This window comes from Toxotes jaculatrix, chromosome 10 (genome assembly GCF_017976425.1).
Source record: "Toxotes jaculatrix isolate fToxJac2 chromosome 10, fToxJac2.pri, whole genome shotgun sequence".
NCBI classification, from domain to species: Eukaryota; Metazoa; Chordata; class Actinopteri; family Toxotidae; genus Toxotes; species Toxotes jaculatrix.
In genome coordinates this window covers 27636376-27653465 of record NC_054403.1, presented here as the reverse complement: position 1 = coordinate 27653465, position 17090 = coordinate 27636376, and positions in this window count along the sequence as shown.

Here is a 17090-nt window from a genome sequence, read left to right as displayed (position 1 = left end):
GAGTCGGGACGTGAGATGCTGTCGGACGGCTGCTGCTGCTAAACGACAGCAGAATGACTGCGGCACAAAGGAGGCTGAGTTAGTCTGAGGCCTGAGGACCAACTGCAGGGAAGTTCAAACCGCAAACACCAGTGTAAAAACGTGATGTGTTAAACATGTAGATACAAAAAGCCTTGATCAATACATGTTTAAAAAGATAAATTTAAAAAATAAAAGAAGGCAGAGTTGCTTTAAAGCTTGTCAACGGCTCAGTGATTATAAAAAAGGAACCCATCAAAGTCAGCACTGACCCCGAAGCCTCTGATCAACAAATGACTCTAAAACAAACTTGTAAATCCCAGAAAAGGCGTCATAGTCCATAAATAATGTATGTTTTTGTCAAAAGTTGTTTTTGTCTTGTCTGTCTTGTGATTTCCGCTTTTATTTTGAAATCTTATCTGCTCTTGTTTCAGGTAGCTTGCCCTTCCTTCATGTTTCCTGCAACTCTGATGGTTTTCCCCGCCCTGATTGTCTCCACCTGTTTTCCATTACCTTGTGTCTATACATTGTCTGCGTCTCCCTTTGTTCTCTGCCAGTTCGTCTCGTGTCAAGTGAGCGAGCATTATTTCTCTTGTCTTAGCTCATCTAGTCAGGTCAGTGTAAGACAGGAGTCAAAGGTGCAACGTGAATAAACTGTGTGAGAAGTTGCTGCTTCACCAAGATAAAACCAACAACGATGTTGCTGCGGCTCTTTCTGGACTAATTCTTTCACATGTGGATCAACTTCTGACAAATCCTCACACATGTGTGTTTGTCAGGGCTGCTCCTCCCAGGGCCTCCATCACATCCCTCCATAAGATGTTCCCTCATTTGGTTTTGATAATGGTGGTGGGGAGAGTTATTCAGTGACCCCCTGTGTAGAGTCTGTATAGAAGCATCATGGCTTTGGTTTGGCCTCTGTCTGCAGGTTCCTGAGTGTGTGATCTGCTGCCAGTTTCATTTTGGCCCTCAGTTCTGGGGCTGAGTCTGAAACAGTTCTTTTTAAATCTGTAAGGACCGTGTGTGTCTGGGTGTTTGTGTCCTGCAGCAGCACCAGTGGATCTGTGTGAGGTCTTGATGTCCTGTTAGTGGTTTGTCTTTGTAAAGTGTCCGTTAATGATGAGCTGCTGTGATGGGGTCGAGCGCTCATCGAAATCGATACGGCCCGGACCTTCCCGTGCTAATGATTAAAGCCGATCGGCCGACACATCCAGAAAAGCTCAGAGCAGCACAATAACTAACAGTGTATCAAACACAAAATCAAAGAGCTGTGATTTGGCGGAACGAACGGCGGATCCGCTCCGGTTAGCGCTGCACGCCGCTGTATCTTTCATTTTGAGTAAATGTGATTGAATGTGTTTTCTCCCTTTCAGAGGCCATTAGCAGACTGATCATGATCAGTGAGGTTTGCATCACACCAGTTTAAAGAGCGGTGGCTGCTACTACTTATCTAATGGCCCACAGGAAGGAGAAGCCATTAGCAAATTAGCAAGTCCATCCTCATCATGGCTGTTAGCCCGAGCCTTTACTTCTCTGTTCACAAAGTTAGGGAGAAACGCAAGATGATTACAGCTATGAACTCTGGGACGGAATGATGGCACAGGGGCGTTGTCACTGCTGCGCGTCTCTAAAGGTTTAGAGATTCAGTCTCTCGGGTGTGAACAGCAGCCAAGTGGTGAAAAAGAATTTTTCACATATTCACACATAATTTGGGGCTTTTACAGTGACACCAGCATCACACAGTGATACAGCACATACAGGCTTGTACAGAGCCTTTCTGCAATCGACTGTAATAAAACCTGCCAGAGCCAGAAAGTTTGGGAAGCCCGAGTCTGACGACGATCTGTTTCATACACACACAGTGTTTACTGTCTGACCCCTGAGACACTAATAAGAGCACAGTGACCTTCAACCTGATCCGATTGGCTGACCTGTTCGGCACATCATCGTGCCCTCGGGGTCACAGTGTGTCAGGTGTATTTCCTGTGCTGCTCATCGCTGTCGGTGTTACAGGAACAGGAGGATTCCTCCCAGTCATCAGTTCATCTGACCGTTATGTATTTATTTCATCGCCAGGGCCAGATCGAGACTTTTTAGGGCCTGAAGTAAATTCAGTTTGATGCCCCCCACCCCCCACTGTGTTAAAATGCTTGTCAATCAGTTCAGGAGCTGGTAGAAATCCTGTGTTGTGAGTTTAAATACAAACTCCCTGAAGATTTTTTTTTCTTCTGTAGTGTGGTTGTTATTGATTTGTTTCTCTGCTTTTTGTTTCATCGTGTTGTGCCACTGAGTCTCAAGCTCCCGCTGTATTGAAAACAGGTTTTGAAGATGACTCGTATTGGCATATGGTTAGGGATGGCTTAATTTAATTTGTGTGGTATCTTACAGGTCCCCTGATTACAACTGTTTGGGAGTTAATTGGTGTCGCTCGGTCCTCTGAGGAGAACAGAAGGCAAACTGAGGCTGGCAAACACACACCTCCAGCTCTTTTTGTTTTATTAAGTAGAGAAATTCATTGTCTCTTCATTCATCAAACGTGTCAGATCACCCAAATTAGATCCAAGCGTTCCTTCTTTTCCTTTCATTGGGAATTCCAACTACCTGTTTATGACGCTGACGCAGAGAAATGTACGCCAGATCGGCGCGCCAGCAGCAACCTGCCCAGAATGCTGTTTCTTCTCCTTTTTGACTCATCTCCACTTTCCCTCGCTGATGGTTTTACTCGACAGTGAATTGTGTTGGTTCACGGTCAAACTGGCAAAAACGAGCGCGCACAGGCGTCCGGTTTCAGCGGCTGGCGATCAGAAGTAAGAGATGGCTCCACTCCTTCATCAGTGCACGGCACGTCTTTGAACAAGGTGGTCATCTCGGCCTGAAATCATCGCCAGCCCATTAGTGAAAGAGGACGATCAGCAGATCCAAGTCTGCACTTATCACAAGCTGAAACCCGCCCAGAGAAGTCCGATCCGATTATCTGACTTCCAAACATATGACTGCTGAAAAAGCATAAAAACCTAAAAATGATCCAACAATAAAACAACTTGCAGAAAACATTACATCTCACAGTACGTCAGTGTTGGATTGTGCAAACATGCTGATGATTTGGCTTTTTCACATGCCAGAAATATAAGATGTAAGATTCATTTTCATTGCACAAGCACAATTAAATGATGTTAACAGCAAATCCTGGTCCTTGAATCAAATTAACAAGCTATAAATCTGTATTGCTGAATTAATGAAAATAAGAGCAACCAGTTGTCCAACCTCAGCTTTTTTTTCTAGTACTGCAAAAAAAAAAAAAAGAAAAAGAAAAGAAAAGAAAAATCTGCCCTGTGGGGGCGTGAGAGGAAACTGATACCTCAGGAAAATCAGCTGTAGCTACTTTGGCTGAGGTTAATGCTGCACTGATCAATATCTATTTATCAGCAGTGGATCAAATGATTATGTGTAATGTGGAAGGTGTTGCCTGTATTGATGATCTCATAGGGAATTCTGCAGAGCTAAATGTACTTTAAAAAGCCTTTATGAGGATTTCTGCATCATAATCGTCTTTTATTTTCCTGTGCAACGTTGAAATATTTCTGATGACTCCTCTTGAACTCAGGCGCGTGTTCACGCTGAGCCTGGCCATCACATGATCCCCGGTCACGTCGGTCAGCTGAGTGAGATCAGGGGTCAGAGGTCAGAGGTCTGGGTCTGGATCTCCCAAACACTGTGGCCGAGGTCAAATGTATTCACTTCTCATTTGTTCTGCTCTAACCACACAGGTGAGGGAGGTGTGGGTGGAGGCCAGCAGTCTCCCTGTATCTCACTACAGCTCATGCTCAATAAGCCACACCCACGTTCAGCTGAAGGGAACCAGATCTCCAGAGAAGCAGTGATTTGGATGTTGAGTTAAACGTGTCTGACAAATATCAAGCTACGAGCTTCATAATCACTGTAAATTCTACAACAGGCCTCCACGACGTGTTAAAAGTGTTGATTTGTTTTCAGGCTATATAGTTAATTAGCTTGTGTGTTGTAGCTCGTTTAAAAGCATAAAGACTGATCTGTGAACGTCACGTTTCTCAGCTTGCTGAGTTGTGAGGTTTTTATTTTTCAGCAAAACCCTTTAGCTTGTAAGCTACAGATACGAGAGCATATTTGCTAACATGGTGTGTCTGCTGCTGTGAATAAATGCAACAAAAAACAAACAAAAAACAACAGACAAAAAAAGCTGCATTTGAACATGATCCAGCCAGAGATCACGTTTCATACTCTGACACATGGTTTCTGGGAGTTTTTGATCTGATTCCCTCTATTTTAAATAATAAGGAAGCATTAACAATAGATTTGAGAATCCTTTTGAAATGATGATTGATTGTTTTTCTGATCCATCAAAGGTTCAGATGCTAAAAGCTGAAAAAATCCAGCAGTTCTCTTTGTCAAACGTCCTGTCAGCACTGATCAGCTGAGGCTGCTGATCTGACAGACAGAGAGACAGACAGGAGGACAGACAGAGAGACAGACAGGAGGACAGGCTGGTAGGCAGGCCTCTGTGCTGGCAGCTGCATCAACATACAGAACGGCATTCTGGGAAGACAGGGGGAAGGCGAAGGGAGGCTTAAATTGAAAGCGGCAGCTGTAGCTGAACTCCAGAGCTGTTTTTTTTTTTTTTTGACTGGAGGTCAGAGGTCACCAGAGCCTGCAGGTCTTCTTCTCCTTCAGAGGTTTTCCTCAAAGCTGAGCCCCGAGCATGTGCGACAAAGACGCAACAACTGTGCGGAGACACGTCTCCTCTGACGGGACTCTCTCTGCATCCTTTTCATTTTTCATTCCTCCTTCCTTTAAGAAATTCTTCTCATTATCCTCGAGTCCCTGCGGGATTAAGATAACTTCCTGTCGTGTTGAGTCAGTCTCCAGCTCATCCAGCGCCTCACTGTCACTCGCCTGCGTCGCTACATGTTTAATGCTGGTACAAGAGTTCTGCATTTACAGTGTTTGGCAGCACGCTGTGACACCAGGCAGTTATTACCCAGCTCCCCCTGTTCCTCGGTTTGGCTGAAGTAAACATCCCACACCTCCGAGGCCCGCTCAGATGTCACTGTTTGTTTCTGTATCTGAATTTGTTGACACAGAAACAACTGTTTGTGTGTACACTGTAGAACTGTCCCTTATAAAGTCATTTCTGTGTGTAATCTGACCCGCATTACGGCGACTGATGTTGGGCCGGGTCTGTTCCAGTCTGGGTTAGTTGGTGCTGGACAGTCGACAGATAAAAATCAAACGTGTGTGATGAGCAAAGATTCTAATCTTAAATCCTCGGATTCAGTTGTTGTTGTTGATCGTGTTGGATAATTGGTCTGATGTTAGACACCTGAGTAGTTCAGGTTCAGGAGGAAGAGCACGGAGCCTCTAACAGCTCCTGCTGGGTGAGAGAGACGCACACTGGGAAGTGCTTTAAGTGCTTCACCATTTACCACTCATAGCTCCGGTTTCACACCCTCTCATTAATACTTAAACGCAGCGCCAGGAGGCTGTGATGGGTGACTGCAGGTCCCAAAGGAGCCGGCGTCCACACCTCCAAAAACACAACAACTCATCGTACAACGAAGTGTCGAGCCAGCTGATTGGTTGATCCAGCTCCTGTTGAGTGGCGTTTCTGAGTTTCGTACAAAAAGATATAAAGAGATGAAATGATGTGTGAAGATGATATAAAGAGGCGGCTTAAGCTGTTTTATCGTCTACATGTCAGTCACTGTGATAGAGCAGCAAACTCTTCACTCCAACACTGAAGGAGTCACTGTGATTAAAAAAGAAAAAAAATCTATATTCACTGATGGATCGGCCGTCTGCTGCAGCCGCAGTCAGATCTCTGAAGGTGAATATTAACAGTGATCTGTGACGGTGTTGCATTCACTGCAAAATGTTGGGTATTGATTCAAAGAATGCGTCTGTGGGACACTATTAAAGACCGTGAGTCTGTGGACTGTAGCTGTGTTTTCCTTACAGGCGTCTTGTTATGAAAATGGACATGTTACCTGAGAACAGACGACATGTGGGATTGTCTTGGTATCACACTCAGATCCTGGATCTTCCTCTGTGTCTCCCTGAGTGTGTAAAGCTGTGGTCAGTTTGCAGCAGCAGCAGCATGATGAAGTGGAGCTGTGATAATTCTGCTGTCAGTGTTATAAACAGGGTCCACTGACTGTGACCCGTGGCTCAACACGCTGGCCATGAATCAGCCGAGCCCTGTAAACACTTGGGCAATAAATAACTATAATTAAAAAATACTGGTTATTGCATAAATTAGGTAATCAATTAGGCTGCGTTTGGTATTCATGCGCTGCCTGCTCAGCCTGCAGTTTGACTTATTAGACTCTCTGACGCTCCACTGTGGTTCACTGAGATTTGGGAGTTGGTATTTTTCTGTGTGTGTGTGTGTGTGTGTGTGTGTGTGTGTGTTACACTGAGAGAGAGAGTGGCGTGCCTCTGCTTCTGCATTTACACTGTAAACACTATAAAAAAAATCAACATCTTAACCAAATATTTTGTCCTAAAATCTTATTTTCTGGAAACAATGGAGTAAATTTGGCTAATGAAGTGAGATAGTTCAGTTCTTTTCAGTTATTATCACATTCTTGAAATTGAAGTAGCGTTTTGCCAAACAGGAGCCTCCACACTGCAAAATGTCCCTGACTTACCCAAACATTTTTCATGGTTATTGAGTTCAGAAAGTCTTTTCTTAAAATAAGTGGGAAAAAAAAAATCTGCAGCCCTAACCCTAACCCTCAAATGGTTCAATTATTATGTCCATGTGGACACATTTGTTATTTATATGGCCAAAAAAGTGCTGATTGTACCTTTAATTGATGCGGAGTTAGTTTACTTTCCCCAAAATGCATTGCAAACAGGTTTCCTGTGAGGGTTTCTCCCACACTCCTCTCCCATGGTGCACCTCACTTAGAGAACATGAATACTTGATGGGCAAAAGAACAACAATTGTTACTTAAGTCTTCATATAATATTTAAGGGACGAGCGTGGCAGGTCTGCAGCGGCAGCCTTGTAACTGAAAGCACTGAGGAGTTTCGTGCAATTAACTGCCAGGGGAAAACAAGAGGGAGGAAAGGAACAAAGAAAAATGGTTTTTGGTAAAAGAGGAACAATAAATATATTAATGTAATTGTTCAAACTGCTCCCTTTTCCCTCTGAATTTAATTGCAGCCTCTGAGAACTCTGCGGAAATAAAACTGAAGTCGATAAGCGTGTGCGGCGCCGACAGATTGCCTCATATCCATGCAGCGGGCTCAGCCCACATTAAGAATGGCCTCGGCGTCTTCCTCCTCCCTCTGAAGGCTGCTGGAGCCTTGGCAGCAGCTGCTTTTGTTTATTCTGCACCTAACATGTCCTCCCCCAAAAGTTTACCCTTGATCAACAAGCATATTAGGTTATGCTAATATTAGTCGTCATTAGAAATCTGCTCACGGCACCGGTTTCCTCTCCGTTCACTGACTCATTTGTTTTGATTACTCCGTGTTCCCTCCTACAGCGAACACGCGGCAGCGGCTCCGCTGGGCAGCGTGGGCGTGCTAACAGAGGTCAGGGGTTAAATTCTGCACATCTATATCATTTGTGTTAGCTTTCAACTAATGTGCAACTCCCACCTCCAGCTCTTAAACATGACAGAGGTGCACTAATGGACAGCTGGAGGGCTTTAATGTACTGAAGAGCGACAAGCAGCCGACAGCTTCGGCCTCCATCGCTCCGCAGAAGCCATTTACACCAACATTCAGCCTGAAACACCAAAAAACAGAAATATGTCCAAATATATATCCAGCACAACCGGTGCTCCAGGCTGTTAGAGCCTCAGCAATCAGGTTCTCTCAGAACAGCGTTGTTACGTAATGAGAAGAAAACACGGCGTCTTTATTTTGGAGAAAAAGGAGCTCGCTGATGTTCTTCTGTCGGAATGAGAGCAAATCCCTGCAGCAGGTTCAGCATCAGGTGGAGAGGCTGAAAGCAGAAGAGCGGAGGCTGTTAAAGCAGCCGACGGTCCGGGAATGGAACTAAATGACATTTGGTTGTAGAAAATTCCTGAAGTGTGATGATTTAAAGTGAATTATTCTGCGCACTGCTGGAGTAAGTCCTGGCATTGAAGCTCATTACTTTTTTAAGCAGCAGGTGTGGAAAACTGTTGAATGTTGAAAGTCAGCTCATTGACTGACAGCCTCTGTAACTCAATAAAACCTCCCACTGAGGTTTTCTTAAACATGTCTTTCTGAAAAAGTGAAACAACTTCTTGATAACCGGGTTTGTCTCGACAGGGTGTCCACCGAAGCTTCTGATCTGTCCAGCTGTTAAACCGTGGTCTCTGCTGTCAGGGCCAACAGGTGAAAGGAAAGATCATCTGAAGCCAGATACATCATGCTGCATGACGCCCTTTACATTATCTCCTTCGAGTTAATATTGGATTTCAGTTGGATGAAAGTGCAGAAACATGTTGGTTGACTGTTTTTTTCCGACATCTCAGAATTACAACTTACAGACTTATGACTTGAATCAATCCGTCAGGCAGCTGATGTTTAAGTTGCAGTGATCTGTGGGCTTGTGTTTAGTTTAAGGCCACAGCAACAGGAATTATAAATAAACACCATATTTAAAACCTCAGTGAATGAGTTGTTGCATTTTGCTGGAGCTGCTGTTGAAGTGAAGGAGCTTCATCGCGGCGGCTGAGAGCTCAGTGCTGGAGCGATGCTGCTGGTTGACTCATCGCCTCCCGGCAGGCCTCTTCCTCTTCCTCTCTCACTTTCTTTATCCCTCTCTCATTCTCTCTCTCATTCTCTCTCTCATTCTCTCTCTCTCTCTCTCCCTGTGAGACTTTCACACAGTAAATCCTGAAAATCACCGGCGAGTGGACACGGCAAAGACAGTGGACATCATCAATGTTCCGCCTCTGCTGCTAAGAAGTAAATCCATCATATATTGTATTTCTCTGTCTTTCTGCTTCTCTCTGTGTTTTATTTTTTTCAGCCTCACACAAACCGAGGCAGATTGTCCGACCTTGTTCAGAGCTGTGAGGGATCAGCAGGTTTTCAGACGCCCTGTTATCAGCTTTTGTCTTCTCAAGAATATCTGGGGGAGAACATAAGGACTGAACTGTATGTGATCATGCACAAACACGAACCATCATACCACCTACAGCAGCGAGATAGCTTTCCCTCTGAAAACACGACTGAAGGAAATTTGTGCACACTGCAGCAAAAAGTCTGCTTGTAATATCAGCTCGCTGTGGCCTGACACTGAGCGTTTAAACAAAAGCTTTCGAGTCAGTGAGAACATTTCATCCTGTTTGTCAGTGGTTTGCAGCAACCTGCTTCATTTCTCTGTTCCTGATAAATGCTTTAGTTTTTGCTTTTGCTGCTCAGATACTGTGGTGAGTTCAATGTTATTAGTGATAAAAAACAAACACCAAAATAAAACCAGAAAAAGTTGAATTGAACTGAATTTTCCTTTTGCTTTTGCCTTAAACGAGTTTCTGTGTATCAGTTCTACAAAAACACTCAAAGAACATTATAAGTGTTCAGTCAGGAAGAAAGTTTGGAGGTTGAGTCTGACACCATGTTTATCTGAGAGGTCTACTTCCTGTTCACCGCCAGCAGAGCAGCCACAGGAAGCTTCGGCTCGCCCTCCCAGATTAAAGTCTCCGTCACTGCTACACATCCCTCCACCTTCAGTTGTTCACTCACAAATATTGATCCATATATCCGAGATCACAGGCAGACAACACGCCAAAACACACACACACTCACGAGCAGGGAGGCTTTTTGCTTTATCTGGGATTTTCTCCCTGACAAAAGAGCTCATGGCGAGCTCGTTAAGATGGCTTGTGGAATAAGGAGGCCGGCTTCGCTCGTCCCAGAGATGGAAGATGAATCTGAGCCTAATGACCTTCACTGACAGCCGTAATTCTATCAGGACCCAATCAGCTGCAGCAATTAGGCGCTCTTTGTGAGCCGGGGAAAGGGTGTGTGGATCCTAACCGGGGTCAATTAGAGAGTATAGAGCCGCCGCTCGACTCCCACTACATCACTGTGTCTGTCACCGGCCGCCCAGCCTCCCCTTCCCCTTTAATCACATAATATAAATGTATCTCACTTGCCCTCCCTTCATCTCTCTTTCTGTTCCTCTCTGTCCCCAGGCAACTCCATCTTGGTCAGCCAGGTTTTTTTTCTTTTTTTAAAATCAGTGTGGGTCTTATCCCTCGTATTATTTCCCTTAAAAAAGCTTCCTGTCGTGGCCTGGAGGTTAGCGTCACCTCTGTCCCCCCGCAGAGTCTCTGAAGGGACACAATTCTCATTGTCACTGATCTGTATTTTCATTTCCCTCTGTACTTTAATACATGCTTTGTGTTGTTAAAGTGCATTTGCATATTCGTGCTTTAGTCTCGATGGTGGACACTGACCTCAGAAAAGAGACGCGGCTGCTGAACGTCAGAGTTCAGTCTGAGGTTTCTGATTTCTGAATTTTTCGACCATCATAGTGGCGCAGAAGGAGTCTGCCATCACTTTGCTTCACCTGAGACGTCATGTTTATTGACAGATCCTCCTGATTTGCATATTTGGCAGGAAAGAGACAGAAAAGTCAGCTGGACTCAGTCGAGACCAAAGACTGGAATCCACAAGACCACGAGAAAAAAGGCCAGACTTTAGTTCAAGACCAGGTGTTGGTTTCACGCCGACAGACTTTGACTACGGCTTAGATCAAAAGAGCAGTCAGACTTCAGAAAAGGAACCAATTTACAATGAATTCAGGTTAAAGTAAGACGTATTTTCAAACTAAAAAAACATGGCTGAGTCAGAAAATGTTTGCATTCTGGAAGAATTCTACATTTCCAAGGATATTGTATAGCTGTTACCATGGAAACGTGGTTCTTAACTCTTCAACTTTTTAAACTTTCAATACGTCAGTCTTTATTTTTGTGAAACCGTGCAGCACCTGTACCTGTCCTCGCTGGAGTTTGCTCTACAGTCACTTAAATGAAGTGTGTGTATCTCTCAGGCCATTTCCTTCCTCATAAATCTTTGGAAACCCATTTTTAAAAGTGTAGAAACCTTCAGTGTTTATTTTATTTTAAAGTCACACTGCTGCGCTCGTCACCACTCGTAGCCCTACACTGATACTTCTGCTAAGAGTCCCAGATGATGCATTGTCCTGTCCAGAAGGGCTGATGGTCCCTGAAGGCATCATGACGCTTGGAGGCTCTTAGATAAATTCAGTACCTCTGACCGTCAGTGAAGCTTCATCCCTCCTCCCATCCCATCCCTCTCTCCATCCCCTGATCACCACGTCCTCCCTGTAGGACGCTCTTGTGCACGCCTCCATCTGTACAGACGGCGAGCTCATCACTCAGCTGGCTGCATGAGAGCACTTCAGGAGGAGAGAAGAAGAGGAGAGGGAGGAGCCCGCCGGGGATGCTGCTACCCAACGACGCCAGTCACCAGCAGAGGAGCATCCAGGGAATTCTTTTCTTCCACTCCTCAAAACGCACGTTGAACCCATCTGCCGCCGCTCGGCTTGACAGGAAGGCGTCTGACATGTGACGCCACTCATCTGGAGTTTGTGAGAGAAAACGATCTTACTCTCTGACGCTACGTGTGGTTGCATTGTGGGAAGTTGGTGGCAAAGCATAATGCAACAGACTGCATTTACAGGGGGTTGGATCACACCACATGAGGTACCTTCAGCCAGTTTATCGCCAACACAACGCCATTCAACAGCCGAGGGATCTGAACTGTGTGTGTGTGTGTATGCACATGTGAAAGGGAGTGTGTGTGCATGTTTTGTTTACCTGCAACCCTTCAAAAACAGCTAGCGTGCAGAGTGAGGTAAATAGCAAAGAAGAGGTAATTGCACACAAGGGGACGAGTGTGTTTGTGTATGTGTGTATTAAAGATGGAGTGCAAATGAGAGATAGTCTGAGTGTGTGTGAGAGCGTGTTTATCAGTGTGCAGCAGTGTGTCGAGCGTGTGCAGAGAGCTGTATGTTTCATACCACTGCAGAGTTGTCAAAAAGCACAGGTGTCAAAAAAAAAGTCTGTAATTAGCAAACAAACAAACAAACAAAGGAGAAGCGAGTGACAGAAGTGAAGGAAGTGGGCGGAGGAGAGACGACTGTCACCGTAGGAGGAATCACATGATTAAACACCAACTAACAAGATGACAAGAGCAAAAGTCACACAGTGATTTAGGAAGAAAACAAAACGAAAAATGGAGAGACTTTTTTTTTTTTTTTAACTCTGACTTTACCTGAGAGATGATGTTAAGTCAAATGTGTTGATCCAGGGTCAGTTCGAGCTCTTGGATGAACAAATGTGTGCTGAAGCTAATCAGCAGAAACATGATAACACACTCAGCAGCTTAAAACAATTTACTTTCAAATTCTGGGTCAGTTTTAAATGAATTAAAACATTACGCATTAAATTAAATTAAATTAAAATAAATTTGAAATAGTCTGTTACAGTTTGGGAAAGAGCAACAAAGGGTAAAATGGTGGTGACAGAAGTGACGTTCATATTCTCACAGTAAGGACCTTAATACACTAACCTATAATATATGATGAGTAGCATGTTAGCTTGTTAGCATGCTAACATGCAAATGTCACCTTGCAAACAAAACAGACGATTTGGTTGCAGTGAAAACGTTACCATGCAGAAATCAACACTTTTTATTTTGTGGAAAACAAAAACATTAGCGTTAGCAGTTTACATGGTTACCTGCACTATACGAGAGGTCAGGGGTCACAAATATCAAAACAGTTCATATCAAATATCAAAACCAATCATTAGCAGTCAGGAGTATCCACATGAAATTGGAGATGTCTTGTTCTGGACCAAAGAGTTGGACAGATGGATTGAACTCCGTCGTCCTCAGATCCAGATGTTAGTGGGACTGAAAAAAAAAAAAAGCATCTTTTGCATTAATTTGTCCCTCAGGTTTCCATGACAGCGAGCACTTTGTGAGAGTAGAATGTTGGGCTTCGTTTCACTGACTTCCTGTTTTCTCTTGCTGTATGTGTAAACAACCTGCAGAAGGTGGACAGGCACCTTAAAACACTGACATTTATTATCTCTGCAGGTGCTGGCAGCAGCTCGCAGAGCGTCAGCACAACTGGAGCTCAGACAGCAACAATATACTGTGGGCTGACCTCTGATGAGTGTGTGTGTGTGTGTGTGCGTGTGTGTGTGTGTGTGTGTGTGCGTGTGCGTGTGTGTGTGTGCGCGCGCGCTGCATGCATCCTTGCTTGATGACATGTCTGAGCATGAGAAAAATAAAAACATCAAACATAAAGTAAAATCAGCTCAGTGGAAGCTTGTTCCAGAAATAACCTCAAAGCGCTCCTGAGTGCGTCCGCTCGGCCCCGCCCACCCTGACCACCCGCGCTAACTGGGTCAGCGAGGTTGGCAAAAACTAATAGTGCATCATTTTTAATTGCCCCTGCATGCAATTTCCTGACAGATGCCATCACCGCTAATTAGTTACTGACAGCATTATCAAGTTCTCGTCTCGTACGGAGGGGCCGATCCTTAACGCCGCTGCCAAATTAAAGTGTTGTGAACTAACGAGCACGTAGAGGCGCCAATTAAAAGACGAAGAATGGCTCGTGCTCTGGCTCCGTCCCCGAGGCTTCACATGAAAGCTCGGCCCCGCTCTCTGAGATGCTGCTGGAAGGAGGAGGCTCCGAGATGAGAGACGACAAGGGGGCCTCTGGCAACTCAGGACAGTTTCTCAGTCAGAAATATTTCAACACTAATTGGCGCATATAAACAATATGTTTGAGACAAGGCCATGAACAACATGTGACTTAACCGGAGATTAATGAAGACACATTAATTATATTTCACACCTTCTGATTATCTGGGTGTCGTCTTTGCGACAGTATAGGAACAGAGGTGATGTCATGTTTCAGCCATTAAACACGTCCACAAACTTCACACTGTTTACTAAAGCTCACTATAACTCTTCAGATTGATTTCCTTCCTTTTAGCCTGACACTGCTTTCATCTCTATTGAAGCAACTTGCGTGGAGTTGAAACTTGCTGCAGATTGATAATCAATCACAGCTGACATTCAGCCACCTTTTTAAAATAAAAACTTAAAATCAATGTTATATTAATAAAGTTTCTCCAAGAATTTTCAGTCTTGCTATCTGAGAAACTAACTCAGGTTCAGCCAATCCATGCCTCCACTGCAAGTGGGCAATTCTGTGAAATCCTTCTGTTTATGTTTATGTCCTTATAATATTTCCAGAGGTCGACTCAGAAAAAGTTGTTTGCACTGTCATTAGCAGCCAAAGCGATCACAGGACAAGATGCCTCAGGATCTGTTTGATGCAGTTCAGGAAGTGACAACGAATGATTGATTGTTTGCTCCTCAGTAATTAATCAGAGAGGCGCGTCTCGGTGATCGGACGAATAAAAATCCTTCCAAGTTTTAATGATAAAGTGAGAATCAATCGTATTCAGCTCACAGTCGAAGCTGCACTAAACAAAGTCTGCCAACAGGTCTTACTCAGTCCGAGTTCTTGTCTGTATTTATGTTGGTGTGATACGTCATGAGTCACATCCTGAGTACTGTGATCCACGCTAACATCACAGATCTCAGATGTGTTGAGGTGTAATTACCTGAGTCCAGCTGAGTGATGACAGTGAGAACGCTGTCTCTACACTCTGCATTCTCCTGATTTGGTTAATTACACCTGGGGTGCAACTTGAAATGAATATGATTAAAATGATCTCATTAGCAGCAGTCACGTCCTACCAGGACTGACAATAGCACTTTATATCCGCAGCTTCTGGAGGCTGCGACGTTACCTGCAGGGTCTCAGTGCTGAGAAACAGCGCAGAGCTGAAACTCAAATCCTGGATCTGAGATTTCCAAAAACCAGCACCACACAGAGGATAAACCCTCAGCACGGCCTTCACTCTGGAGCCTCCACTTTACATTTCTGCCCCGTTTTTAAAACATTTTAGTTTTCACCACCATGACTGTAGGTGGAATCACGTGATTTCAAACCCTGTGCATGTTTGAAGTCTTCAGCTGATGGATTCAAGGAAGATGAGTCATTTGATCTAACGCCAAAAATATTGATTAATGTGGTTTTAACGTGAATCCCCCCCCCCCACACACACACACACACACCCACACACACCCACACACACACCTGAGTCGTTAACAAATCTCAGCTCCTGACACTCTCCACAGTCACATAAACATCGGCTGCTGCAGCGTTCTTGTTCTCACTGCTTTTATCACACCATTTTAATCACTCTGCTGTTTTATCACCGCACAAATAGACTGAGCCAGAGTCGAACGAAGAGAACACAACGACCCAGTGAATGCAGCAGTGAACGCTAACGGCCCTCTCAGAGAGACCTTTAAATCTGAGGAAAAATACATGACTTCATCCATAAAATCATCCCTCACTCCCCTCAGCCGCAGCCATTAGCGCTAATTCAGCTCTCAGCTTCCCATCACAGCACATACTAACTGCACCTCCTGCCCCAGAGCTCACGACTAAAACAAACACTCCGGGTTTACAGAAAAAAAAAAAGCCCTGAGAGCGGTGTGGCTGTCAGTCGGAGTATTTTGCATGATGTATGAGGCTGGAGCGAGCGTGCACCTCACTGTGACTCTAAATAATTAAGGGAAAAAATGAAAGCTTCAAATGTTGTCTTTGCAGAGGTAGCGTGACTCACCGGTTAATCAATGCTAACAGGGAGTGTCAGGGGACCAAACAGATCAATTCCCCCGATGGAGGGAGGGAAGCCAGCTTCATCCGTGACGCTCTGATAGACTGACAGCCAGCAGAGGGATGGAGCGAAAGGGCCCTGGAAGCAGCTTCAGTGCAGGATGATGCACAGAGAGCAGCTTCAGCAGAGGAGATACTCATGAATTATGAAAGTGCTTCGTTTGTTCATAAAACAAAAGCTGCATCATGTAATAAGTGAATTAAAATGGAGAAACACTGGAGGCCTGGGTGATTTCCGTGTCTCTAAACTGCATCACATTCTTTGCTGTATTATTATCTTTACACATTTTTCCATTTGGGACAGACCTATCTGTGTTATTAAAAAAAAAAAAAGGCTGATATTATTTAATATGTTTCCTACTGTCAACAAATCATATGAAAAGGCCCCAAACCAACAGTATGCTAGTCCATCTCCCAACACCTTCTCACGTCCCCACTCTGCCTGTGGCTCTCAGTTCCAAGCCGTTCATAAAACCTCACAAACTGTATGGCATCATTATTTAAAAGTCTCTGATTTCCTAAAACAGCTGTTTGCTGTTTGTACAGATGTTACTCAAACAGGAAGACGCGGTGCATTTGTTGGGGACTATTTTAAGCAGTGGATTAATCCACCTTTGGAGATCCAGAGAGAGTTTCTGACCGAGCTCCCATTAACCCTTCTGTGTCTGAGTGTCCTTGCGGGTCCGTTCAGACTGTCCAGTCTCGTCACAGCCTTGGACCAGCCGCATGAAAGTGGTGCATGCGAAGCCTGATTACCACTCCCACAGTTAGCCATAAATCGATGCAGACACGCCCATGATCAGCTGTTTGCCGTTCTTTTCATTGACAGGTCTGCAGACTGCTGGAGAAGACAGAGACAGAAGTGATATTATGCATGGCTGTGACCACATAGCATCTGTATTAGCATTAATCCATCACATGGACCTGCAGATCATCATCATTTACCTTTACACTGAACTCAAAGACAAACCCGACCCCCGTTTGACAGCCCCCCACAGTTTTACTTTCCTCTGCACCATCCTGCCTCTAACATGTTCATCTCCACATGTGAACCACGGCACGCCGCCACTGTACGTTCCCCCCTCTGACAGCCTTCCTCCGGGCCGTGAGAAACATCTTCTGAGCGGATCACCGGAGGGCCGCTGAGCTCGCCTCTTAATTCCTCCGACAGCAGCGTCGCTGTGATACCTCTAAGAGGCGAATCCCCGTCTCTGTTCTCAAACCCGACAATCTCCACGGCACCCCATGTCTGACTTGAATACCATCTGAGAGTTTAAAACGAAGC